At 40.5% G+C, this 27,930-nt stretch overlaps 1 long non-coding RNA gene across 6 annotated transcripts in view; it reads right to left on the bottom strand.

Annotated features, from left to right (window-relative positions):
* Positions 1-26,353, bottom strand: part of LOC104658674 — a 75,941-nt gene extending 49,588 nt beyond the window's left edge. Inside the window, exons 1-9 of one of the 6 annotated variants that reach the window (XR_004059514.1) lie at positions 26,221-26,353; positions 21,635-21,818; positions 14,324-14,329; positions 12,139-12,216; positions 6,309-6,412; positions 5,587-5,702; positions 3,930-4,083; positions 3,360-3,447; positions 2,575-2,650 (exon numbers count right to left, since the gene is read on the bottom strand). This is a non-coding gene — a long non-coding RNA (uncharacterized LOC104658674). Of the gene's footprint in view, positions 1-1,795; positions 2,204-2,574; positions 2,651-3,359; positions 3,448-3,929; positions 6,413-12,138; positions 12,217-14,323; positions 14,330-21,634; positions 21,819-26,220 lie in introns of those variants that run through there. The other 5 variants (XR_004059518.1, XR_004059515.1, XR_004059519.1 and 2 more) reach the window with 5 other exon arrangements.
* Between the last annotated feature and the right edge of the window lie 1,577 nt (positions 26,354-27,930).

Raw genomic sequence — 27,930 nt, 5'->3', positions numbered from 1 at the left:
TAATGGGCACATTAATTAAATCTTCAATAGGGATAGGCGGGAGGGAGCCTGCTGGGAACCCAGATTGCTTTCATCCTTTCTAGGGAATATGAAGAGTTAAGACATTTACCAACCCAGCCTCTAAAAAAAAAAAAAAAAAAAAAAACCCTCAAGACTCAGCCTTGCAGTGCTAATTGATTGATGTCATTTATAAGAAATCTAACAATGTTGAATAATTTATTTTAAAATGACAGATGTTGAAAATATACAGTCATACTAATCTGGGTCTAGCAGAGGATACATTCATGATTATCATAAATAATTTCATGTCAGGATTGAGTTTTTACGTTTTAAACAATCTTCAGGTATCTCATTTTAGTGCTTATATTAAAGTAAATTTAGGAAAAAGGTAATTTTAATCCAGTGGATAAAACCGGATCACAAATTTGTCATTCCTCAAACATATGCCAACCGCTGTGCTAGGTGATGGGAGACATGGTGGAGAACAGAGAAATGGTCCTTGCTCTCACTGGGTTTCCATTCTAGGGGGGAAAACTGACAATAAATAAGTACACAAATATATAAAATAATTATAGATGGCGATTAACAAAAACTAACAGTAAATCTACTTTCAGTTTTCCCATCACGCTATCCATAGCTCTTTTTGTTTTGTTTTGTTTTGTTTGTTTTGTTTTGAGATGAGGCCTCACTCTGTCACACGCACTGGAGTGCACTGGAGTGATCTCGGCTCACTGCAACCTCCCACTCCCTGGTTCAAGTGATTCTCCTGCCTCAGTTTCTCCAGTAGCTGGGATTACAAATGTGTGCACCACCATGCCCGGCTAATTTTTGTATTTTTAGTAGAGACAGAGTTTCACCACGTTGTCCAGTCTGGTCACAAACTCCTGACCTCGGGTGATCCCCCCGCCTCGGCCTCCCAAAGTGCTGGGATTATAGGCATGAGCCACCACGCCTGGCCTATCCATAGCTCTTTGAACCATTCACAACAACCTATGAAACCTCAGTTTCATACATGAATACATATATCTTCATGAAGAAGGATGATTTAACATTACATAATTTTTCCATCAGAAGAACTACACTATACTCACCTCAGGCTATTAAAAATTTTTCATTACTTTTTTTGTGTTTTATTGAATATTTTTAAATCCCTGGAAACAATTTACATCAAAATGCAAGGCCTCACAAATAAGTTCGGTTTCTCGCTATTGCTGAGGCCTTCTTTCCTTGCTAGTAAGATCGACACCTGTACTTTCTGGTTCCTAGAACAAAAAGAAGAATAAGGAAGAAAATCGTGCTCCATCTCTGTAAGTATAACCAGTGCTAGCATAGAGGAGAAGAGGCTTGGACGATAAAACTACTTTAAGAATGTAAAATACCCAGGCTCGGTGGCTCACACCTGTAATCCCAGCACTTTGGGAGGCTGAAGTGGGTGGATCACTTAAGGTCAGGAGTTCAAGACCAGCCTGGGCAATATGGTAAGACCCCGTGTCTACTAAAAATACAAAAATTAGCCAGGCGTGGTGGCACACACCTATAATCCCAGCTACTCAGGAGGCTGAGGCACAAGAATCACTTGCATTGGGGAGATGCAGGTTGCACTGAGCCAAGATTATGCCACTGCACTTTAGCCTGGTGGACAGAGTGAAACTCTGTCTCAAAAAAAAAAAAGAATGCAAAATGGCCCAATCCTCTTCTCTAGCCAGGAGAGTCTTAGTATGGCCACCCTCCCCTCCCCTTGCCTCTGCACCTCCCTCTCTCCTCCGCTCCTCCCTCTCTCCTCCGCCCCTCCCTCTCTCCTTCTCGGCAGAGTAGCTGTGGGTTCCCTCCCAGTTTTCCTGTTAGTCTCCCCCTCCAGTAAACCTACTCTTCAAACCAGACTCAAACTTACTCATACCAATGTGTCAGTGATTGATGACAGCAAGGATATTACCATTTTAATAAGGATGAAGGTCTTTAAGAAGTGAAACTCTAAGACTAGGGTCTGCAGCTCCAGTGAGTGATAGTAGGTAGTATATATTTAGCCAGCCCTAAAGAGATCCTGACTACACATTCACTGTCTCCTGGTCTAAAAGCCAACTAGCATATAGGGTGCTGGCTGCTTCAGATGCAACTTCATTGTCACACACCAGTGGTCATGATTTACCATAAAGTAATGCTGTTTCCAATATATGATGGAGTGGCACCCAGAGCATCTGCTCAACTGAAAAACCAAACAACAACAACAAAATCACTGTAGGTACACTCGGTCCGTCTTGGGTTACCTTCTTTAATCATTTTTCAATATATTGAAATGTCCTCCATCTATTGCATTATTTAAATGTCTGTGTGTGACATTTGTCTCTCCAGCTAGAGCAGGGACTTTCACATAGAAAAGATTGAGAGATAGTCTCTCGACTATTAAGCATAAATCAGTCTTTCCAGGATTCATTTCAAATGTTTTGTTCTGAATGCTTTTCACGTTATTATTAATAACAACAGCAATTATGTTTATGGAACATTTGCCATGTACCAGGTGTTCTTCCTTAAATTATTCCTCCTGCTCACAACAGCCTCCACATTAATTATTATTACCTCTCTTTCTGTAGTTGAAGAAACCACCCAAGGCCACACAATTGCAGAGAAACTCTCCGGCGTTTGTCTATCTCTCCTACAAAAGATGCGAAGGGAGTTTATCATGGTTTTTGCTCCTGACTGGGTACTGGAAAGGCAGGAAAAATACTGTATGTCTTGACAATTCTACAAAACTTGTGTATTAGGGCACAAGGTTAAAAGATAGGCAACTTTTAAAGCCTCTGTGTTTTCTGTGGGCTATTTATGAGTCTGGAGGTGAGTCAAGAATGAAACAGCCAGTTACAGAGAAGAAGAACTATAATCAACACGATGGAACTCAGCAGAAACAGCCTGAACCGAGGAAAGAGCATTCTGATTTAGACTCGCCCTCTCCAGAGCAGGTAATGATAGAGCAACCAACTGGCTGCCAACCACAGATTTAAAGCATGTGATGTCAGGACCAAGCCTCCTTGGCAAATTCCATCTTGTTCCAGACTAATTTCTAAGTGTTCCTGCTTTATTGGATAGTATTATTAACCTTGCTTTCATGGGATAAACCAGGGTTTCAGTCAGAGGAGGCCTGGGGGCGGCTTAAGGATGGTTGTTCATTCCGTTCCTCCCTCCCACTCTCTCTCCAACACCCTGCCTGAACATCAGCCTAAGAATAGTCCTAACTACCATTTGCAGACTTCACCCCAATCTACAAAGTCTTTTCACGCACCTTATTCATATAACCTTGTGAAATTGGTGCTGTTAGTCGTCCCTTCCTAAACAGAAAGATAACACAGAGAAAAGTTATGACTTACTCTAAATCACATTGCCCAGAAAGATCAGAGCCAGAAGTGGATCCAAGTTTTCTGGGTCTTCTCATTTGAAAAGAGACCAAATGAAAGCCTGCCAAAGAAAAGGTAGCATATGGTTATCTTTTGCTCCACCCCACCTCTCTGACGTTAGGATTAAAATTAATAATAATTTGTTGGATTATAATGGTGTCCTACCATTCACTCTACCCATCTCCAACAAAAACACGCCTCAGTCCCATGGAGCTTTCCATTTAACATCTTCCAGTTTAATTTCACTCATGGGCATTTATAGAAAGCATTGCTATCCAGCGGTTTCTATTTTCCCCCCTGAGGTTTGTAGACAATGCACGAGTATTACTAAGTGTTAGATGCGTACATGAGAGAATAAATCTTCCTACATGTCCTGTTTATGCCTGAGATTGATTTTCACTGCTTAGTTATGAACTTCCAAGGGGATAGCTTTTATAAAACACATACATACACTGAGAATTTAGTCTGTACACTATGGGCGATAGTAGCCATTCTTACTATCAAGACAGAAACTCATTCTCGGTGAAAACAGGTTTCATTCACCTGAAGTGAAAAGGAAGAGAAGAATCTGAAATTACTGCAACCACTATTTAGATTGATGGTCAGTTACGTAAGAAACAATTATCCAATTTGTGGATTTCCTCTGTTCCTCCTGCTTATTGTCTGCTTGGCATTTTTTACTATTCATTATCATCTCCTGCAGAGGGTGTTAGAGAAAAAGAGGGGAGGTGAGATTCAAAATAAAATTCCAATAAATTATCATCAAGCACCTACTTTATGCCAGATGCTGAGATAGGTACTGAGAATCCTAAATGAGTATTTAGGATTTAATCACTGGCCCCTGTGCGTAGGTTGCTGTCAGAAATGCTGCATTAAAGATATGTATAAAATACTACAAAACTCTGGTAAAAGACCGATTCACCTGAAAAGGAGGGGAGGAGGTGAAGACAACGGGAAAAAAGTGATACTTCCACTGGAACTTAAAGAAGTTGAACTCCAGGAGGAAGCAGATAAGTGGGAAAGAGAAGACAGGATGAGCGGGGGAACAGCAGGAGTATGGGCAGTGGGGTTCAGAAGTGGGAAGGTTTCATTAAGGGCGGTGCAGGTGGTGACCACACATCCTGGTTTGCCTGAGTCAGTCCTAATTTACGGTCACTATGTCAGCATAATTAATATAGCACCTCCTTTTACTCTCAAAAGTATCCTAGTTTGGGTAGTGAATTATAGCCATCTGTGTCAATCTGAGGCACATATGTCATCACTCTCCCCTCTTTATCCATGGAAGACATTACTAAATTACCATGGTACATTCCTAGCTAGGCCCAGACTTGTCTTCAAAATCCTACTGAAAATATCACTTCAGGCAGTATCACAGATTGGAATTGGACCTACATATGTTTTCCAGGCTATGGGTCAGAGAGGTTGCAAAATGGCAACTCACCGGCCATATCTGAATGGCATCTGTATTTTATTTGACCTGCACAGGATTTTTTGCAATTCTCAGCCAGCATTTACTATCATGGGATATAACTCAGAAATTTGTATTTCTGACTTTATTTGAGAAATGGGAAAATCCAATAACATAAGACCTGTATTCCACATAGTGGAACAATTGGCTGAAGTTAAATAGCAAATATCACCCTTTTGTCCAATATCTACCTGTTGTTGTCAGCCTCCAAGCTGGTCCCCACTGATCCTCTCTTCCTAGTAACCACATCCTTGTACAGTCCCCTCTCACACTGTATCAGGTTTGATATGTTTGGCCAATGAAATATGACAGAAGTGATGTTATTCCATTTCCCAGGCTAGCTGTCATTCTGCCTTTCTTAGATTACTTGCTCTGGAGGAAAACAGCTGACATGTTGTGAGGAGAGACCCACATGGTGACAAACTGAAGCTTCCAGCAATCACCATGGGAATGAGTCTTTTTGAAGCAGAACTTCCAGCTCCATTCTAGCATTCAGATGATTGAAGCCCCCATCAACATCTTGACTGCAAACTCATGAAAGACCTGAGCCAGAACCATTCAGCTAAGCTGCTCCCAGATTCCTGACCCTCAGAAACCATACAGGAAATGAGCATTTGTTGTTTTAAGCTGCTAAGTTTGTGGGGCAATTTGTTACACAGCAGTAGATAACTAATACACCAACAAAATTGATTTTCTTATGATCTGCTTGTCTCTATCAATTATTTTACCTACCTGGCTCTCAAGACAGTTGAGGTTACATCCCAGCTCTACAGAAAGAAATATTGTTGATGGTTTTAAGCAAGAAAGTGAGAAGGTCAGATCTGGCTTTAGATGTATCATACTGGCATCTGTGAGAAGAAGAAGTAAGAAGGAGGCTCAAGATCAAGTTTATTTCCTGAAAAACTCATAAGTAGACTTTGTAGTATAGCACAAGGGGAATGTGATATAGAACCATGTGTAAGAGAGTAAGCTCCAACTCTAGATCAGATGATGTAAGTTCAAATCACAATATCACCACTGAAGGATCATATATATTTTAGTAAGTTACTTAGCCTTTTATTTCCTTAACTGAAACATGGGATTAGGAAGGCTTACAGCTGCAAGTAACTAAACACCCATCTACTCACAGCTTAAACAAATAGTTTATTTTTCCCCATATAACTGAAATTACAGAGGTAGGCAGTTGCTGGGAATGATTCAACTGTTCAGCAATGCCACCAGGACTCCAGGTTCTCTCTAGCTTTCAACTCTGCCTTTCTTTGCAGATTGGCTCATTGCCTTGTGTTTCTAAGGTGGCTGCTATATCGCTCTAGCCATAACATTTCTGTCTTAGGTTGTAGACTTAAAACAGAAAGAAGCAGGGGCAGGTCGAGAGATTTAATCTAGCTATGTGTGTCTTATTTTATCAGGAAAGAGAAAAGCTTCCCAGAAGCCCCCAGCAGACTTCTGCTTACTTCCCATTTGCCAGAACTGGATCACAGAGCCTCATTAGCAGTGATGGAGACCAGGAACATGAGTATTTAGTTGAATATATTGATACTCCAAGCAAAATTGTGTTCTGTTGGTAAGCAAGAAGAGAGGAGAATGAATATTAGATATTCAATTGCCCCTAGTGATACAGTCGACTTCAGAATATTGATATAAGGGTTAAAGTAAGCTGATACACGCTTTAGGCTAACAGTGTTTGGCATGGAATTAAGTGTTCAATAGATTTTAGCTGTTGAAATTGCAATAATTCAGGCACAGAATATTCATCCTGGACTAGGACATGGAAGAGGGAATAATTTTGAGACTTAAGGACTTGAAAAGAAAGACAGATAAAATTATTGGTGGGAAAATAACTTTGGTTTTAATTATTTTTTATTATCTTTCTTTCTCCTTTGTCTTACAACTACAGAAGTTGTCTGTTTATCACATCATCTTTTTTCTTTCTAATGATTTTATAATTGTGTATCTTTTGTTAGAATGTAAGTATTTTATTATTTTAAAAATCTAACTAAAGGAAATATAAACTTTGAATTCTTTAATCTACTCAGTTAAAAAACCTCCTACAGTAACTTTAACTCTACATTCCAATTAGTAGCCTGCACGATTATATAATCACATAATGCAGAGTACTCTGACCTACTCGTCAGAAGATATGTGTTTTGGACATAGCTTGCCTATGTGAAGAAGTAGAAATATTGCCTCTGGTCATGCTAAAATTAATTGCAATATTTAAGTCATATGACATTTAATGTTTCTAGAACTAGCAGGTAGCACAGCTCCCAGAAACCCAATTGCACATTGCTGAACGTGTCTCAAGGCACTTTCAGGTGGATCAGATAATGGGTGGACCCACCACCTACTTTTCAACTGTGAACAATGATTCAGGGGCCAGGATTTAGAAACCATGAGCAGCTATGTAATTGCATAGTGTTAGAAACAAGAAGGGTGAGTGGTGCGGAATATAGGTTTAAAAGAAAAGGAAGGTTCTGAGTGGATACTCAAAATAATTGAAAGCAGGGTCTCCAGGAGATATTTGTACACCCATATGCATAGCAGCATTATTTACAATAGCAAAAAGGTGGAAGCACCCCAAGTGTCAATTGACAAATGGATGGATAAGCAAATGTGGTATATATGTCCAGTGAAATACGACTCAGCCTTAAAAAGAAGGAGATTTTGACATGATACATGTTACAGCATGGATGAAACTGGAGGACATTAAGCTAAGGGAAATAAGCCAGTCACAAAAAGATACTGTATGATTCCACTGATATGAGGTACCTGGAATAGTCACATTCATAGAGACAGAAAGTAGAACAGTGGTAGCCAGGAGCTGGACAGTTATTGTTAATGAGCACAGGGTTTCAGTTGGGAAAAATGAAAAATTTCTGGAGGGGGATGACAGCAATGGGTAACAGCAGTGTAAATGTAATCAATGCCACAGAACTGCATGCTTAAAAATGATTACAATGGTAAATGTTATGAGTATTTTACCACACACACACACAAAAAATTTAAAGGATGAAAAAAAGGAAAAGAAAGAACTTGAATGTAATATCCCCACTTCACAAACTTAGCACCCCACCACCACCACCACCACTCACAAAGTCCTCTAAAAGTCTGCTTATTAAGGGGAAAAGAAGGCAACAAAACTGGGAAAGAGCCTTCCAAACTCTTCCAAGATCTGAGCAGCTTCTTTTAGTCATTCTGTTTTCTTTTTTATTTTTCACAATAAATACGGAGTACTTTTTGTTTTTTAGACAGAGTCTCGCTGTGTTGCCCAGGCTGGACTGCCGTGGCACAATCTTGGCTCACTGCAGCCTCCACCTCCTGAGTGCAAGTGATTCTCCTGCCTCAGCCTCCTGAGTAGCTGGGATTACAGACGTACCATCAGATCCAGCCAATTTTTGTATTTTTAGTAAATATGGGGTTTCACCACGTTTGTCAGGCTGGTCTCGAACTTCTGGCCTCAGGCAATCTGCCCGCCTGGGCCTCCCAGAGTGCTGGGATTACAGACATGAGCCACTGCACCCAGCCAATAAATATGTATTATATTTGTAATCAGAGGGAAGACAAGAAAGAACATTACGAAAGGAAGAAGTGGCATAAATTCGTCTTCATCTCTGGCCTGAGGTCAAGGCAATTCTTCCCTCAGCCTCATGAGGCTTGAGTTTTTGCTCAGAAGCATGAAATATCATTACCTTTACCTTTCATAGTCCCAGTTTAGGATAAACTCTGGGTCAGCAGTTACATGACTGACCTGGAATGATTCTGCTCTGCTGCTGGCAGCGCCAGACTCAGGGGTGACAAACAGAAGTAAATGACTGTGTGAGCAGCTTCTGGTGAGACCAAATAGCAGAACTGCAGCAGATAACTTACTCTTTTTCATTGTTTCTGATTAGATCTTTTCACATTTTGTTTTTTGGTTTTGTTTTTTTCTTATAAAAGACAAGGGTGTCTCATTGAAGCTTTAGGGAAATGGTTGAATTTTAATGGAATCGAATTGGCTTCCATGGTTATCTCAAAGGAGCTGTGGTCGTAAAAGTTAATTAAATTAGATTCATTTGCATATTCAAGACCATTCCCTTCCTTCACTTTAAAGGCAGAGAAAGAAAATTTGTCCCAGGCTCCTCACTGGGATTACAACACACAACATATCCAGATCACTCTGTTTGTATGCTGGAACTTAGTCGGACTAGCAGGCTAGTTTTAAATTCTTTTTCCTAGCTTGTATTCTCCACTTTTTAAGGTAAGTGTCAATACAAAAGTTAAATTGGTATGCATTGCAGTTCTTGCTTTGAAATATAGAATAAGTCCTTTAGAGAAAGAGATTGCCGTGCTTAAAGACTGAGGTAATTTCCTAAACAAAAGGTGAATTCAGAACGCAAAGTAGAAAATGAACTAGCAACATTTACAGCCACAAGACTGTGCAGAAGCATTTTGCATTTGTGTATGTATTGGCAACAACAGCGTCTATAGCTTTATTTATTATGGGTCAGAGGAACAGAACGATTGGACCCTAAGAGGGTGTCTAGTCTACCTGCTGCCTGGAGTAGGCCTAAAATAACCGGCTAAAATGGAACTCTGGCCTGTTTTCTGAAGCCGCTAGGGAAGGTGTTTCCACCACCTTCCTCTGTTATCCGACCCATTTTTAACAATCCTTAATATCATACCAGAAAACGTTGTCTTATATCCAACCTATATCCCCTCTGCTGTTGATTTACTGTTTACTCTCACATGCATACAATGCAAATGTGAACAGTCGCGCTCAGCCCCTCTACCCTGCTCATTTGTATATTTCTTTGGCGTATCGGCTAATGCCTAGATCAGTATTTACAGATTAAAGGGAGTGTCTGCCCTACTTCCTTCAGCCACACACGCCTGTTAATACAAGTAAGGGTATATCATTATCTTCATTGTTCCATGAGAAGACAGGGTTAATTTATTTTTTTTCTTTAATGAACACAAATGTGCCAGACAGACTCTATGCTAGGTTCTTGGGAAACAGTGGTGGACAGGACAGACCAAGATCCTGCCCTCATGCATGGAACTCAGACATAATACAAATAATTACCAGCATGATGAAGGCTACAAAGAAGTGTAGGTTACTAAGAAATTACACAATAGGCTGAGCTAACATAGGCTGGGAGGATAGGAAAGCTTTCTAAACAAAGCCGTGTTTCACCTGAAACCTGAAGAATAGGAATTATCAAAGTAGAGAAGGGAATTCAAGGTAGAAGGAACAGCATATGAAAAGTCCCTATCATGAGAGTGTGACCTGTTCGAGGATTGACAATGAAGTTCAGACAGCAGGACAGAAGTGACTGTGATCAAGCTATGGAATCTTCACACATTACTCACTGTCCACACTTGCTTGGCTGTGACTGAAACCTAATACCTTGGTCCTGCTTTGTACAATTTTAGAACTCTGAGCAACTGGATGCTTAGCGACAAGGATTAGGCACCTGGAGTAAGAATGGAAGAAAAGAGGCCTCATTTCAGTGCTCAGAAGGCCTGGAATGCTCCAGTGGCCTCAGTGAATCAGCATGGTGTCGTGCAGCGTTGGTGACCTCGTCCCCAGAGTATTCGGGTGCTACATAGTCTTTAGCAAGTCACACTTTCAGGGTCTCCGACCTCACTTGTATAAGTGAGGAGGTTACATATAGGCTTTTCTAACTCACCTTCTGGAATCAGTTAGCAACAATAGTCCCCATACAGTTCTTAAGTGGGTCACGTTATTACTGAGCTAACCTACATTTGGTAGTGGGGAGGAGGGGATTATTCAGACAGCCAGCAGGCCTGTCTCTAATTTGCTTTTTTGTTTCTTTTTTTAATTTTTTTGGTTTGGTTTTTTAGTATTTTTTTTACTGTGGTAAAATATAGATGACATAAAACTTACCATTTTAACCATTTTTAAGTGTACAAGTCAGTGGCATTAATTACACAGTTACAATACTCTAAGCCATTACCGCTATTTCTGAAAATGTTTCATTCCAATGCACTTCTCTTTTTTTTTTTTTTTTTTGAGACAAAGTCTCACTCTGTCACCCAGGCTGGAGTGCAGTGGCACGAACTCAGCTCGCTGCAACCTCCACCTCCCAGATTCAAGCAATTCTCCTGCCTCAGCCTCCCAAGTAGCTGGGATTACAGGTGTGTGCCACCACACCTGGTCACTTTCTGTATTTTTAGTAGAGACAGGGGATTCACCATGTTGGCCATGCTGGTCTCAAACTCCTAACCTCAAGTGATCTGCCGGCCTCAGTCTCCCAAAGTGCTGGGATTACAACTGTGAGCCACCACGCCCGGCCCAACGCACTTTTAAAATAGTCTGGGCAAGCTCTACGAGGGTCCTCACAACTCATGAACCTGTCTCCCTCTCACGATTCCTGGTTTGGAACTTGAGAAATCAGGTCCTGCTCTGAAAGCAAACAAGGCTTCTTACTCCCACTGTATGAAAATGAGTCAAAAGGGAAAGGATAAAGTGTTGAGTAAACTGCTGACTAAAGGGCAGTTAAATCCCCCTTTGCCTCTGGAGAAGTCACCTTGTTCAAGATCGTAATGCTTAATAACCCTGAGACCTAAAACAGATAAAGGACACAGCAAAAAAAGGAAACCATAGACCAATATCCCTCATGAACACAGATGCAAAAGTCCTCAACAACATCTAGCAAACTGAATCCAACAACACCTCTAAAAGATTATATGCCACGATCAAGCGAGATTCATCCCAGAGATGCAAGCCTGGTTCAACATATACAAATCAATACAAGTATTACCTCACATCAACAGATGAAGTACAAAAATCACATGATCATATGAATAGATGAAGATAAAGCATTTGATAAAATGCAATTTCACTTCATGATAAAAACTTTAAATAAATTACTTATGAAAGGAAAATACCTCAACACAATAAAAGCCATATATGACAAACCCACAGCTAACATTAAACTGAGCTGGAAAAAGCCGAAAGCTTCTCCCCTAAGAATTGGAACAAGACAAGGATGCCCACTCTTACCACTCTTATTCAGTATGGTACTAAAAGGCCTAGCCAGAGCAATTGGGCAAGAGAAAGAAAGAAAAGGTATCCAAATTGGAAAGGAGTAAGTAAAATTGTTCTTGTTTGTAGGTATGATCGTATGTATAAACTAACCTAAAGACTCTACCAGAAAACTTTTACAGCTGATAAATGAATTCAGTAAAGTTACAGAATGCAAAATTATGTTAGTCCGTTTTCACACTGCTGATAAAGACATACCCAAGACTGGGAAGTAAAAGAGGTATAATTGGACTTACAGTTCCACGTGGCTAGGGAGGCCTTAGAATCATGGTGGGAGGCAAAAGGTACTTCTTACATGGTGGCAACAAGAGAAACTGAGGAAGAAGCAAAAGCAGAAACCCCTGATAAACCCATCAGATCTCATGAGACTTATTCACTATCACAAGAATAGCATGGGAAAGACTTTGATTCAGTTATCTTCCCCTAGGTCCCTCCCACAACACGTGGGAATTCTGGGTGATACAATTCAGCTGAAATTTGAATGGGGACAGGCCAAACCATATCGTTACGCCCCTGGCCCTTCCAAATCTCATGTCCTCACATTTCAAAACCAATCATGTCTTCCCAACAGTTCCCCAAAGTCTTAACTCATTTCAGAATTAACCAGAAGTCCACAGTTCAAAGTCTCATCTGACAGAAGGAAAGTCCCTTCTGTCTATAAGCTTGTAAAGTCAAAAACAAGCTAGTTACTTCCTAGATACAATGGACGTAACGGTATTGGGTAAATACAGTTGTTCCAAATGGGAGAAGCTGGCCCAAAAAAGGGGATTACAGGGCCCACGCAAGTCCAAAATCCAGTGGGGCAGTCAAATTTTAAAGCTCCAAAATGATCTTCTTTGACTCCAGGTCTCACATCCAGGTCACGCTGATGCAAGAGGTGGGTTACTGTGGTCTTGGGCAGCTCCTCCCCTACGGCTTTGCAGGATACAGCCTCCCTCTCAGCTGCTTTTATAGGCTGTTGTTGAGTGTCTGCGTTTTTTCCAGGAGCATGGTGCAAACTGTCAGTGGATTTACCATTCTGGGGTCTGGAGAAAGGTGGCCCTCTTCTCACAGCTCCACTAGGCAATGCCCCAGTAGGAACTCTTTGTAGGAGCTCTGACCCCACATTTCCCTTCTGCACTGCCCTAGCAGAGGTTCTCCATTAGGGCCCCACCCTTGCAGCAAACTTTTGCCTGTGCATCCAGGCATTTCCATACATCTTCTGAAATCTAGGCAAAGGCTCCCAAACCTCAATTCTTGACTTCTATGCACCTGCAGGCTCAACACCATGTGGAAGATGCCAAGGCTTGGGAATTCTACCCTCTGAAGCCACAGCCCAAGCTGTATGTTAGCCCCTTTCAGCCACAGCTGGAGTGGCTGGGACACAGGGCACCAAGTCCCTAGGCTGCACACAGCACGGGGACCCTAGGCCCAGCCCATGAAACCACTTTTTCCTCCTGGGTCTCTAGGCCTGTGATGGGAGGGACTGCCATGAAGGTCGCTGACATGGCAAGGAGACATTTCCCCATGTTCTTGGGTGTTAACATTAGGCTCCTTGCTACTTATGCAAATTTCTGCAGCTGGCTTGAATTTCTCCCCAGAAAAAGGGTTTTTCTTTTCTACTGCATTGTCAGGCTACAAATTTTCTGAACTTTTTTTTTATTTTTTTGAGACGGAGTCTCACTCTGTCGCTGGAGTGCAGTGGCCGGATCTCAGCTCACTGCAAGCTCCGCCTCCCGGGTTTACGCCATTCTCCTGCTTCAGCCTCCCGAGTAGCTGGGACTACAGGCGCCCGCCACCTCGCCCGGCTAGTTTTTTGTATTTTTTAGTAGAGACGGGGTTTCACCGTGTTAGCCAGGATGGTCTCGATCTCCTGACCTCGTGATCTGCCCGTCTCGACCTCCCAAAGTGCTGGGACTACAGGCTTGAGCCACCGCGCCCGGCCAAATTTTCTGAACTTTTATGCTCCGTTTCCCTTTTTAAATGGAATGCTTTTAACAGCACCCAAGTCACCTTTTGAATGCTTTGCTGCTTAGGAATTTCTTCCACCAGATACCCTAAACCATCTCTCTCAAGTTCCAAGTTCCGCAAATCTCTAGGGCAGGGATAAAATGCCACCAGTCTCTTTGCTAAAACATAATAAGAGTCACCTTTGCACCAGTACACAACAAGTTCCTCATCTCCATCTGAGACCACCTCAGCCTGGACCTTATTGTTCATATGACTATCAGCATTTTTGTCAAAGCCATTCAACAAGTTTCTAGGCGGTTCCAAACTTCCCCACATTTTCTTGTCTTCTGAGCTCTCCAAACTGTTCCAACCTCTGCCTGTTACCCAGTTCCAAAGTCGCTTCCACATTTTTGAGTATCTTTTCAGCAACACTCCACTCTTGGTACCAATTTACTGTATTAGTCTGTTTTCATGCTGCTGACAAAGACATACCTGAAACTGGAAAGAAAAAGAGGTTTAATTGGAGTTACAGTTCCACATGGCTGAAGAGGCCTCAGGATCATGGCAGGAGGCAAAAGATACTTCTTACATGGTGGAGGCCATAGAAAATGAGGGAGAAGCAAAAGCAGAAACCCCTGATAAACGCATCAGATCTCATGAGACTTATTCACTATCACAAGAATACCATAGGAAAGACCAGCCCCCATGATTCAATTACCTCCCCCTAGGTCACTCCAACAACATGTGGGAATTCTGGGAGATATAATTCAGTCAAGATTTGAATGGGGACACAGCCAAACCATATCAAAAATTGACATACAAAAATCAGTAGCATCTTTATATACAAATAACAAACTAGCTGAAAAATAAATCAAGAAAGCAACCACATTTACAATAAGTACACACACACACACACACACACACACACACACACACACACTACCTAGGAATACATTTAATCTAGTAGGTGAAAGACTTCTACAAAGAAAACTGTAAAACAGTGATGAAAGAAATTGAAGAGGACACAAAAAATGAAAAGACATTCCATGTTCCGGGACTGGGAAAATTAATACTGTTAAAATGACTGTACTACCCAAAGCAATATACAGATTCAGTGCAATCCCTGTTAAAACACCAATGACATTCTTCAGTGAAATAGAAAAACACAATACTAAAATTTTTATGATACATAAAAGGCCCTGAATAGCCAAAATAATCCTAAGCAAAAGGAATAAAGTTGGGGGCATCATACTACCAGACTTCAAAATATACTACAAAGCTATGGTAACCAAAATGGCAAGGTACTGGCATAAAAACAGACACATAGAACAATGGAACAGAATTGTTCACTGAGAACAATTCTGAGAATCCAGAAATGAATCCATCTATCTACAGCCAACTGCTTTTGACAAAAGCACCAAGAATATTCATTGGAGAAAAGACAGTCTCTACAATAAATGGTGCTGGGAAAACTGGATATTCATATGCAGAAGAATGAACCTAGACCCCCACCTCTTACCTATACACAAACCAACCCTAAATGAATTAAACACCTAAAAGTAAGACCCGAAACTATAAAACTACTAGAAGAAAATAAAGAGGAAATGCTTCAGGACATTAGTCTGGGAAAAGACCTTATGAATGAGACCTCAAAAACACAAGATACAAAAGCAAAAATAAATAGAATTATATCAAACTAAAAAGCTTCTGGGTAACAAAAAAGAAAAACAATCAGCAGAGTGAAAAGATAACCTACAAAATGGTAGGAAATATTTATAAACTATTCATCTGACAGAGGATTAATATTCAGAATACACAAGAAACTCAAACCTCTCAATAGCAAGAAAAAAAATCCAATTAAAAAATGGGCAAACGATCCAAACAGAAAAGATGTACAGTTGGCCAACAAATATATGAAAAAATGCTCAGCGTCACTAATCATCAGAGAAATGCAAATCAAAACTGCAATGAGATATTGTCTATCTTATCCCAGTTAGGATGGCTATTATTAAAAGACAAAAAGTAACAAATGTGAGTAAGGAGGTAGAGAAAGAGGAACTTTTTTTTTCTTTTTTTTTGAGACAGAGCCTTGCTGTGTCACCCAGGCTGGAGTACAGTGGCGCAGCTCAGCTCACTACAAACTCCGCCTCCTGAGTTCAAGCAATTATTTTGTCTCAGCCTCTCTAGTGGGACTACAAGCACACACCACCATGCCCGGCTAATTTTTGTAAAGGAACTCTTATACACTCTTGATAGGAATGTAAACTAGGACAGCCACTATGGAGAACAGTATGTAAGTTCCGCAGAAAACTACAAATAGAACTACTATTTGATCCAGTAATCTCATTACAGGGCATGTATCCAAAGGAAAAGAAATTAATATATCACAGAGATATCAGCTCTCCCATGTTTATTGCACCACTATTTACAATAGCCATGATAAGGAATCAACCAAAATGTTTAACAACAGATGAATGAATAAAGAAAACATGGTATATATAGGAGATGAAATAGTATCCCCCCATTAAAAAGAATGAAATCCTGTCATTCATGGCAACATGGATGAAACTGGCAGACATTCTGTTAAGTGAAATAAGCCAGGAACAGAAAGAAACACCACGTGTTCTTATTTATGTGTGGAAGCTAAAAAATGTTGATCTCAGAGAAGTAAAAAGTGGAACAGAGGTTACCAGAGGCTGGAAAGAATAGGCAGAACAAAGGGATAGAGAAAGATTTGTTAAAGGATACAAAATTACAGCTAGATAGGAGGAATAAATTCTACTGATCTGTGGCACTGTAGGATGACTATAGTTAACAATATTGTATTTTTTCAAACAGCAAGAAGAGAGGATATTGACTGTTCCCAACACAAAGAAATAATAAATGTTTGAGATGATGGATGTGCTAATTACCCAGATCTGATCACTCTACACTTGTATGTATCAAAACATCACTATGTACCTTATAAATATGTGCAATTATGTATCAATTTAAAAATAAAATTTTGTTAAGAGATGATTCTAAGATGTGAGGGTCTAAGACTCCAGGATTTGAGGACCGGTGAGTGCTCAGGTGCTGAGATCCTCACACATGAGTCTTTGCTGCTGGAAAAGGTTGTCAGAAGCCTCCTTTGGCTGGCAGTAGGTTATCCTTTTCCTGCCCACCTCCCCCAGTGCTATGTGAATGTAGCTCTTTGTGGCTTAGAGAATGTAAATTTTATTTTGCATTTCCAATGTCACATGCCTACCTTATCGGCATGTTCCAGTTTCCAGAATAAATATTTGGAGATGAAAAATAAAGATCATGATGCTTAATACACCAAATTTACTGAGCCCTGTCTATGTGCCTAGCACTAAGCTAGTTACTTTGCACATGTCACCTTTTTTACCTATTACATGTATGTAACATTACTCCCATGTTACAAGTATAGAAACAGGCTATAGTAGAACCTGACTCCCAACCCAAATCAGTTTGGCTTTACAGTTTGGCTTAACCTCTGTACTTCATTGCTTTCCCAAAGACATCTACAGGGAAACCAAAATAGAGAATACAGGGAAACTTGAAAATAATGAAAGAGAAAAAAAAAAAAATGGCAAAATCTGGCCAGTCCCAGTGGCCCTTGTCTGTAATTCCAGCTATGCGGGAGGAGTGCTTGAGCCCAGGACTTAAAGGCTGCACGCGGTGAGCTAGGATTGCACCACTGCACTCCAACCCAGTAAGACTCTGTCTCAAAAAAAAAAAAAAAAAAAAAAAAAAAAGAAGGAAAAAAACTGATCCTAGGCTCACATTGTTCAACCTCATTCAGATTTGTGACTGGTTTTGTCATGCACCTTCTAGCACCATTTCAGTGTTTCCTCTCTCTAGTACATAGAATTGATGGTATTTACTGCCCTAGTTTTCAAGGATGGCATTTACTTCATTAAGTAAATCAATTACTTCATTAAGAAAATCCTTAGAGCATCAGAGGGCTCAGCAATCAGAAAGGGTTAACAGCCTCAGGAAGGACTGAGCTCCCACACCGCAGGTGGTGACAGAAGACCAAGAATAATGAGGCTGGGGAACTGCCCACCCTCTGGAAGCTTTTCTGTACATCTAAATAGAACAGAAAGTAAACGCTGACAAAAGGAAACTGTCAGGTAAATTAATGTGAAGTGTGCAGGTTTTGTTTTATTTTCCTTTCAATGGGTGAGAATTCAAAGCATAAGGCAGGAGAATGAGTTAAAAATAGTATGACAGTAGCCAACTGATGCTTGCACAATAGAAAGGGCAACATGGGTTACACAAGAGGATTGTAAAAAATGTGCAAAAAAATAAGAGGACAGTGGCAGGAATGGCTGGATCAAACACACTAACACCATGGGATCTTCAAAGGTTCAAAATATAACCACTGTTGTGACATTATAAAATAACTATATAGGATTCCAGAACACAAAGGTGTTTAAATAAAAATATTTGTTCCTTGGTGTAAAGTCAGACATTGTTATCTTGGCTTGCATAGCCCTCTGTGGTTTATCTCCCAAGCCTCATCCCTTCTACTGCCATGAATAACAACTTTGCAGAACCTCCTGAATTACTTTCATTTGCTGTCAGACCCTCACTCTTTCTCCCAGGCCCTTACTTCCCTTCTCTGACACCTAAGTTTAGGCAGGGTCTCCTAGTTACACCTTCTGACAACTCCATGCTAATGTATTATCCTATAAATATTAGATAACATCTGTTTCCTGCTAGGATCTACTCTCCAAGGGCAGGGTCCATATCTGCTTTGTTTATTGCTATATTGTCATCTATGGCACAGTTATGAATAATTGAATGAATGCTGGTGGACATCTGGGTTCCAAACTGTCCAACTTCATGATATATAAGGTAACAATTGCTTCTTCAGTTTATGTATCAGTCAGGGTTTGACATGAAAAACAGAACCAGCAGAAGATTTTTGTTTTTGTTTTTATTTTTTAATCTATCCATTGATTTTTTACAAAGAATTATCTTACACAACTGCAGGAGCTGGCTAAGCAGGCCTGACATCCACAAGGCAGGTAATCAGAAAGGGAAAGTCATAAGCAGGCTAGACTACCACAAAGATGAGCACACTGATGAGGATGTCATGCAGAAGCCAGGGCTCTTAGTCATGGAGCTGTACACACACACTTAACCCAGGAGTCAGTGAAATTGGAAGTACACACATCTGGAAGGTAAAGCAATTATAGACCTAGCTGCTGCTTCACACTAACAAGGCAAATCAGCAGAGCAGCAACAACATGAATGTTTTTGTTCCAAAATGTAGAAAAGTTCTACAATTTTCCTTCTGCTCTACTACTTGGAATCTCTGACCTCAGGGAGGGTATAGATCAAGCGTATCCAAACCACTTTATTTTGTTGTTGTTGTTGTTGTTCTGTTTTGTTTTGTTTTGTTTTAGGCTTTTAGCAGCCTGAAGCCATAGTTTTAAGTTTCTGTCTCTAGTAATAAGCAGAAAAGAGGGATGAGGAAGGGGCTTTTCTGGCCCAATGAGAAATAGAAACTAAGAACCCACGACTGTACTCTCTCCCTTGGTCTGATATAGAATCTAATTTTAAAAAACTTTTGACTGATTAAGTCACCTAGAATAACACATTGTTTGACTAACTTAAACTGATTAGGGACTTTATAGCTGCAAAATTCCTTCCCAGCGCACCTAGATTAGTGTTTCAATAATTAGGAGAAGGTACATGTGTGCTACAAAGTGGCTGCTGCTCGCTTCCATCTTCCAAATTTTGCAAGAGACTCTCCCTTGTAGACCACCCTAGTCAGAAACATACTAGAAAGGGAGTTCTAGGGGATGTGACTTATCCAAGCCAAAGCAGACACACCATGAAACCATCACAGGTCACAACATATAACTACCTCTTTAACTTTGAATGAAAGAAATTAATAACAGAAACCAGTAATATTCAGGAGTAGGGGAAACTACTTTGTTATAGAAATAGTGCTGATTCTGCAGATGCAAAGGAAAAGAGCAAATCTGGATAAGAGGGTGGAGCTAACAACCTTAGAGGAGCATGCTTCCAAGAAGTAGAGGAGGTATAGGGGAGCTCTTACAGCCAGAATGGAAGTGATAAGCATGTATTCCTACCAAAGATAGGAAAACTTCATTCCAAGACAAGCTGGAATGTAGGTGTGTACCAACACACATTTGCTAAAGAACTGATAAATCAATGAACAAAAGAATAACTGCCTCCTTAAGCTTAAGCCCTGTGCTGAACTATAGAGGTAAGGTGATATCTTAGTCTGTTCAGGCTACTAGGACACAATACCTTAAATGGGTAATTTATGAATAACAGAAATGTATTGCTTACAGTTCTGGAGGCTGGAAAGTCTAAGATCAAGGTGACAGCAGATTTGGTGTCTGGACTTGCTCTCTGCTTCAAAACTGATGCCTTCTTGTTATATTACCAAATGGCAGTAAGGGCAAGGCACCTCTTTTAAGAGGACACTGTTTTGGTTAATGCTGAGTGTCAACTTGATAGGACTGAAGGAGGCAAAGGAGTAATCCTGGGTATGTCTGTGAGGGTGTTGCCAAAGGAGATTAACATTTGAGTCAGTGGGCTGGGAAAGGTAGACCCACCCTTAATCTGGGTGGGTACCATCTAATCAGATGCCAGCTCAGCCAGAATATAAAGCAGGCAGAAAAATGTGAAAAGCCTAGACTGACCTAGCCTCCCAGACTAAATCTTTCTCCACTGCTGGATGTTTCCTGCCTTCAAACATTGGATTCCAAGTTCTTCAGCTTTGGCATTTGGACTGGCTTCCTTGTTCCTCAGCTTGCAGACGGCCTAGTATGGGACTTTGTGATCGTATGAGTTAATACTACTAAATAAACTATATAAACTTGATAAAATTTAAATATATTTATATATATATATATTAGCTCTGTCCCTCTAGAGAACCCTAATACAGGCGCTGAACCATGACTTAATCACTACCCAAAAGGGCTCACCACTTCATACTATTACATTGGGTATTAGGTTCCAACATATGAATTTGAGGGGGACACTAACATTTAGACCATAGCAGGTGGTAAATAAGACACATTGTCCTCACCTTATGGAGGTTCCTTAAGGGTGGAAGGGATGGAAGATATACAAGGATCAAACAGTTCAAGCTACAGGCCAAGGTTTCTCTTCAGAAAGACGGCTTGACTGAGAGAAAGCAAATTGGTGTTCATCAGTCTTTTAGTGGGTGCTAGATACTTCCTTGTTGCCATTTCTGCATTGCCAGAGCCACACACACACACACGCACACACACACACAACACAATAGACTTTGTACAGCTTCCAGTGCAAAATTAGAAACCAGAGCTGAATACCTAGTTGACAGTGACAATATGATGATTATAAAAGCCTAAGTATGACATGTCTTGAATAATCAATGATTGAATCATGTGTCTTTAAGCTTAGCCTATACCAAATGCCTCCAGGAAAGGTTATTTAAAAAAAGAAGAAAAAAAAACCCCTCAGAATGTGCTCACTGGCTTACAGTGATTGAGTTATGCTGTAGGCTACGGTAACTTCTTTGCAGTGCTAAAAATAGATGAAGGGCAGATCAGTCACCCTGGGGAATTTTATCTGCCTCATTTATGCATCCAGAGATGCTGCTTACATAAAGCCGAAACAAGCACAACCAAAAGGGCACCAAGAAAGACAAATAAAAGGTGATGATTCAAATAGAAACCAAGAAAACAAGCAAGCAGTCAATAGCAAAGATCAGAACTGGTCCCTGTTGTAAAGATCCGAACAAGAATTCGGCCTGTGAAGATGGTACAGTACCTGGAACTCTCTGATATCTTCTAAGAGGCAAATTTAGAAACTTCTTCCTGGAGAAAGCCAACAGTCTCCAGCTGTTCTTGCTCTACACATTCAGGCATGGACCCTTGCCACAGCCTCTCAAGAATTTACACTTCACACTGGCAGAGCTCTCTTTGACTCCTGGAGATACTGGCTCCTTCTTAACCTGCAGGCAGAGCACCAGAAAGTCAATCGAGAACCATGTAAAAATGTGACTCAGGCAACTCACAGATAAGCAAAGACCTCCAGGCAGAGCACCAGAAAGTCAATCAAAAGCCATGCAAAAATGTGACTCAAGCAACTCAGAGTTAGGCAAAGAAACTGAACGTTTCAAGAGCTCCCCTTGGCCAAGTTTACACCAAATCATTTTTATTAAGTGAGTGGTTTCTAAAGGAAATCATTTATCATAAGGTTGCAGAAAAGGTCTGTTTCTTGTCTCCAGCTGCCGTGGAGATGGTCTAGGGGTGGCTAGAGGTGTATCTAAGAGACTGGAAATTCAGTTCATGGTCAAATCCATCAGTGTTTTAAAACATTCTAAAAAACCCAACAGCACCATCTGTAAGGACTGCATCATTTGCGAAATTTCTTGCTAAATCAGCTGGCCAAATGCAAAGCCAATTGCTTTGGCTTCCGTACAACACCATGCTGCAGCCGGGAAGTATTTTAAGTGGATAATGAGTAGTCTCTTCTCTCAATGACTACGTTCAAATAACATCGACTGCCTGTAATATGCAAAGTTCCTAGTCAAGGCTGCCTTAGGAACTCCTGCCCCTTAACTTGAGGCTTTAATCTGTATGAGGGAAAATATCCCTCTTCTCTAGTGATGTTTAAGAAATCAATTCCCTAGCAATGGCCCAATACACTTTCCAGCTCATACACAGACATGTAAAACTGTGCACACACAGAAACACCCAAATGCACACCATTCGCACTAGTTCTGAGATATGCAAGGCTTACACCCTGCATCCAAGAATGGCTGCCAAGTTTTTCCTTTATTTAGTTATAATACCTCCTCTAAAATTATTTGGGTACCCAAAATGGCCTTTTTGTGTGAGGAAACACACATAAGAAATACCTCTCTGCCTTTTTCCCCTGAAAAATATAGTCATCTATGGAAAATGTGCGCACGCTCTCTCTCTCTCTTTCTCTCTGTCTCTCAGATAAAAGTGGCAAAGCAGATGGAAGCTCCTTCTGTGAAGAAATCAAATTCTATACTCCTTATATCCAACCTCCATTACTCTATTTTTATCATATAAGTTATATAGTAGATATGCAATAAATGCTTCATTATTTCACTCATTAAGTTGGCTTCTCCCTCAAGGTACTTTAGAACTTTGGTACCCAACAGCAGCTCTGGGATTATGAGCTTATCAGAAATGCAGACACTCTGGTCCCTACCCTAGCTCCCTTTGAATCAGAATCTGCATTTTAACTAGATTTCTAAGAGATTTGTAAGCACATCCAGGTTTGAGAAGCACTGTTTTGGAACACACCTTGATTCTTTTTTTTTTTTTTTTTTTTTTAGTTTTGGTTTCTTTTTTTTAGACTTAGGGAATACAAATGCAGTTCTGTTACATGGATATATTGTGTAGTGGTGAAGTCTGGGCTCTTTGTGTACCCATCACCCAAATACTGTACATTGCACCCAGTAGGTAATTTCTCATGCCTCATCCCGGCTCCCACCCTACTCTCCTATCTTTTGGAGTTTCCATTGTCTATTATTCCATTCTGTATGTTCATTACATCTTGATTTTTATACTGTTACTACTAGTCTAGTAAATTCTGTCTCTCTGCAAAGATCATGTCTTGCCATGGGGGACACTTTTCTAGAGGATGGTGATTATGAGCTGACGCTATTGGGCACTAACCGTGTGCCACAAGTGGAGAGGGCACACGGTTAACATGAGAAAGATTTACTCAGTTAGTAAAAGGTGGAGGTAGGTTGGAACTCAATCTGGCATCTGGGTCCATGTTTTCCAGGTGCTGCTTCCCTTACTGGGCCCCTGCAGGATGCAAAACTGTCCCACTTCCTGCAAGGTGTTTGACATCCCCATCTACCACACACTAACTGCAAGACATCTTCAGAATCCCGACAACCTAAGACCTGCCCCCCACGTTTCCAGACACCCATGGGAATGGCGCTGACCACATTAAGAACCACAGTGTCTTGTGTTCATGCAGTAATTTTGAGAAATTAGTTTCCTGGGATTTGTTTCTTTCTTCCAGTGTTTAACCAAATAATAAAAGTTCTTTAACTTTTTACATGTTATTTTTTACTTCAATAGAAGGCTATCACTATTGAGGGCCTGCTCTATGCAGACTAAAAGATAAGCTCCTTGCCTCTAGCCACTGACAATTTGGTTAGAGAAATAAAGCCTTAGTAGATGCAATAGCTAAGAAACAATTCAAGGCACTAAGTCCAGAAATGACCAAAAAGACCTAGATTTATAGTCCGGCTTTGTGCCACTTACTAGTGTGAGCCCAGTGACATTCTCTAAGCCTCTTTTTCCCTACCTGTAAAACAGGGGTATCATTAAACAATGCACATAAATTGCCACCACAGTATGTAAAGCATGAGATATACTTAATAATGTTAGCCATATCCACCAATCGCCACCCTCTCTGAATCAGGAAGAAATAGGACAAAAATGGGATAGAGAGAGGATGTGCATAAGAGAATAGACAGCATTCTGGGCAGGAGGCACAGCCAAGCAAAAGTGTGGTGTCAGGAATGTGCATGCCTATGGCAGAAACTTACAGGACTCTCAGACTGGAAGAAGTCAAGGGTTCCAGTCAAGGAGTTATGAGAAGTGAACACATTAAAATAAAGATAAGTTTGCATTTGTTATGTGGACATGGAATCTCCTGGGGATTTTTTTTGAATTTCTTCAGTATCATGACTTTCAAATACAGAAGAAATGCAAGCCTACGCAAAAGAAAATGAAGGAGCCTTCTAGCCAGTCCCCCAGGGCTTCCCACACCAGTGAGCATGGATGCATCTACTATCAATCAATGTCTTTAAGAAGCCTGAAGAAATAAATGCATGGCACTGCTGTGGGACATATTTTTAATTCGTATTTAAATTCAAACCTGCCATCTAATTTATTTTCACTTTCAGGAAATGCCTTTTAAGCTTCTCAGACTTGAGCTAAGTCACATAGCTGATAAACAGGATCAACCTACAGGAATACACTTAGATCTTATGAAGTCTGCAAAATTGTATAAAGTCAACAACTTCAGCACGAATGGACCTAAAATGGCCAAGAAGCTATTGCTACTACTACTGTGTTAAAATCGCTTGCTGGAGCATTCTTGTTTCTGCTGCTCATTAGGAAAAGTACTATCACATCCAGCAGAAAATAATAATTAGCAAATCAACTAATTAAGGCAGTATCGACACTCCTCTTGTCACCCAGTCACTTCTTTGTTGTAAACAAGCTTACTTGCTTACATTAAAGTCATCAGCTCTTCATATGTAAATAATAATGCCCTTGAATTTAAACTGATTAGATATCTGCAAACAAACTTCAGTCCACTCTGATCTGGCCAGGATAGGGAAAACAAAGCATTATTGTCTTACTTAACCTAGGACATTCAACGCAACTGTATGAAGCTTCCGAATTCATTAATATCCAAATTCACCTTCCCTCCTGGACATTAGCCAGAATTCTATCTTTAGTTATAACACACACTATACTAAACAAATACTATAGTCATTAAAGAAACCACCCATTTCCTTCCCCCTAAGTTCCAGGAAGCCATGTTATTTCTGCAAACCAATTTCTATTTGCTGACTATTCTCCAGGGCTTTTAAAAGCAAATAAAATGTACCGGAAGCTGTTTTCCAAATGACAACGAAGAACACATCTCCTACTCTCTCTTCTCCCACAATGGGAAAAAACAAATAAACAAAAAAATGTGAGTATTTGTGTGTATTTAAGGCATATACATTTAAGGTCTTGTAAATCCTGAAAGACTGAAAGCCCCACAGTGTCCTGAAAGGAAATGTTTGAAGAAACTTCTCAAGTCTCTAAAGTTAGCTGGATCCTTTGCAACACTCACCTCTCATTTTGGCTCCTATAATTATCCCCTTTCATTTAATGTTTATTTTTATATCTCTTCCCATCTGTCCTCATACCACTTTGTTTACAGCTGGTTTAAAAAAAAAAAGTTTATATTTACATATGTTCAATTCTGTTTTCATTTTAACTTCTCAGCTTCCCCTGCCCCATTTACCCTGGTGGGTTTGTTCGTTTGTTTGTTTGTTGTTTTAATTTCTTTATCATTGTCATTCTTCAGTCTAAACAGGATGAATTATCGATATAATCCCCAGCAAACAACTTCTTAACCACTTCCCACCCCTGAACCTTTAGTTTGTATTAAAGCACGAAGATATATGTCAACCAAGAGTACCATATAGATCATTTCATCATGGGAGGCAGGGGGTTGGGAGAGGGGAGGAAATGAGACTTATTTTCATCCTGTTTGGATGCAAGACAAATATTTTATGTCACCCAAAAGGGAGCCGAGACAAGACAGAGCCCCATAGTAATTGCCCACACTCTAACCTTTCCCGTCTCCCTTCTTGTCCTTCACGAATACTTCCCAGCAGGCCAGATTATTTTGTTAGAGAAGCTCCAGGCTACCTACAACCCTGTAACAGGATAAAAGCTCTAGCAAGGTTTATGCAACAGACACTTATTTCCCTCACATCTCCCCTTCCTGTTCCTCAGATGATGCCCTTCATTTCCTGTCCAGGTCAGGTTCCTGTGCGGGAGGGCCACCCCAGGGTGCACTTCCTGCCTTCTAGCTGGTTTCACTGTCTGTGCCCTTAAAGCCCAGCCTTCCCCATGGGCTGCTGTGCTTTTCCACTCGTCACATCATTCTGTTTACCTCTTGTTTGCTTTTTACTTCTTCCAAACTATCTCCTAGACCTGGAGTTCCCTGCCAGCTCTTTGCCTACACACCAATCTCACCCTTTCTTAAAACCACATTTCTCCCAGCAGTCACTCGGTAACTAAAGCCAATCAGGATTTTTGATATCCCGTCAACCTTGGTTTGTTCTACCAACTTCATCGTGAAAATGACCACCACCTGCCGCAGGATTCTGTCTTTTAAAGGCCTAGAACCACACACTTAACTAGGAATATTTGATATCTGAATTATGCTGCTTATCAAACCAAAGTCATGCTTTTGCTTTTGGGGGGGTTTTGTTTGTTTTACACTAAGCAAGACTATACCCTACTGGCTACCTCCTCTGACCCCCTAGGTTAGATTAGTTCCTATAGTTATTCTTTTACTCATAATCCACTTTACTTTTTGTTGTTGTATTTATGTATTTTGTTAGTGTACTATGTGTAATAAATAGTTTGTCTAATTTTCAGTTTAGATAAGTTTTTCCTCCATCAACCTATAAATGTGTGAACTTATGAGGGGTTGGGGGAGCCAGGTGTTTCCTTGTCAAGCTGTCTCCCTTTCCTTCTCTTCTGCCTTCATTATTGTTCTGTTGCCAGCACAAAAACAGGCCTGGCACATATTAGTTGATCAATAAATATATATTAAATTATGTGTATTCTCACCCTATTTAAAAACTGGATAAATAATAAACACATGCATACATACATACTGAATGAATGATACCACCACCCTTCCCCCACCCCCAGCCTTCTCCTTTCAGCACAACATCTGGACCTCACCTCCAACCATGGCAGCAGGCCGGCCCTGCTAGGACCAGAGAAACATATGCCATACCCCTTGTTGAGCCCATGAATACCTTTGAGGTCTTTCCTGAAACAGTGTTCAGGGTACAGTCATGGTGGTAAGCCTGGCTTTAGCTGAAACAATGCATCTTTCTTTAATATTCTTCATTTTTTTTAAAAAAACCCATTTATAGAAAAAACAGTCTCTTCAATAAACGGTGCTGGGAAACTGGATATCCATATGCAGAAGAATGAAACCAGACCCCTATCTCATCATATGTGAAAATCAAATCAAAATGGATTAAAGACTTAAATCTAAGACCTCAAGCTATGCAACTACTACAAGAAAACATCTGTGAAACTCTCCAGGACATTAATCTGGGCAACAATTTCTTGAGTAATACCTCACAAGCGTAGGTGACCAAAGCGAAAATGGACAAATGGGATCACATCAAGTCAGAAAGCTTCTGCACAGCAAAGGAAACAATCAACAGAGTGAAGAGACAATCCCCAGAATGGGAGAAAATATCTGCAAACTACCCATCTGACAAGGGATTCATAAGCAGAATGCGTAAGGAG

Source organism: Rhinopithecus roxellana, chromosome 10 (genome assembly GCF_007565055.1).
Source record: "Rhinopithecus roxellana isolate Shanxi Qingling chromosome 10, ASM756505v1, whole genome shotgun sequence".
NCBI classification, from domain to species: Eukaryota; Metazoa; Chordata; class Mammalia; order Primates; family Cercopithecidae; genus Rhinopithecus; species Rhinopithecus roxellana.
This window is presented reverse-complemented; position numbering and strand designations above follow the sequence as displayed.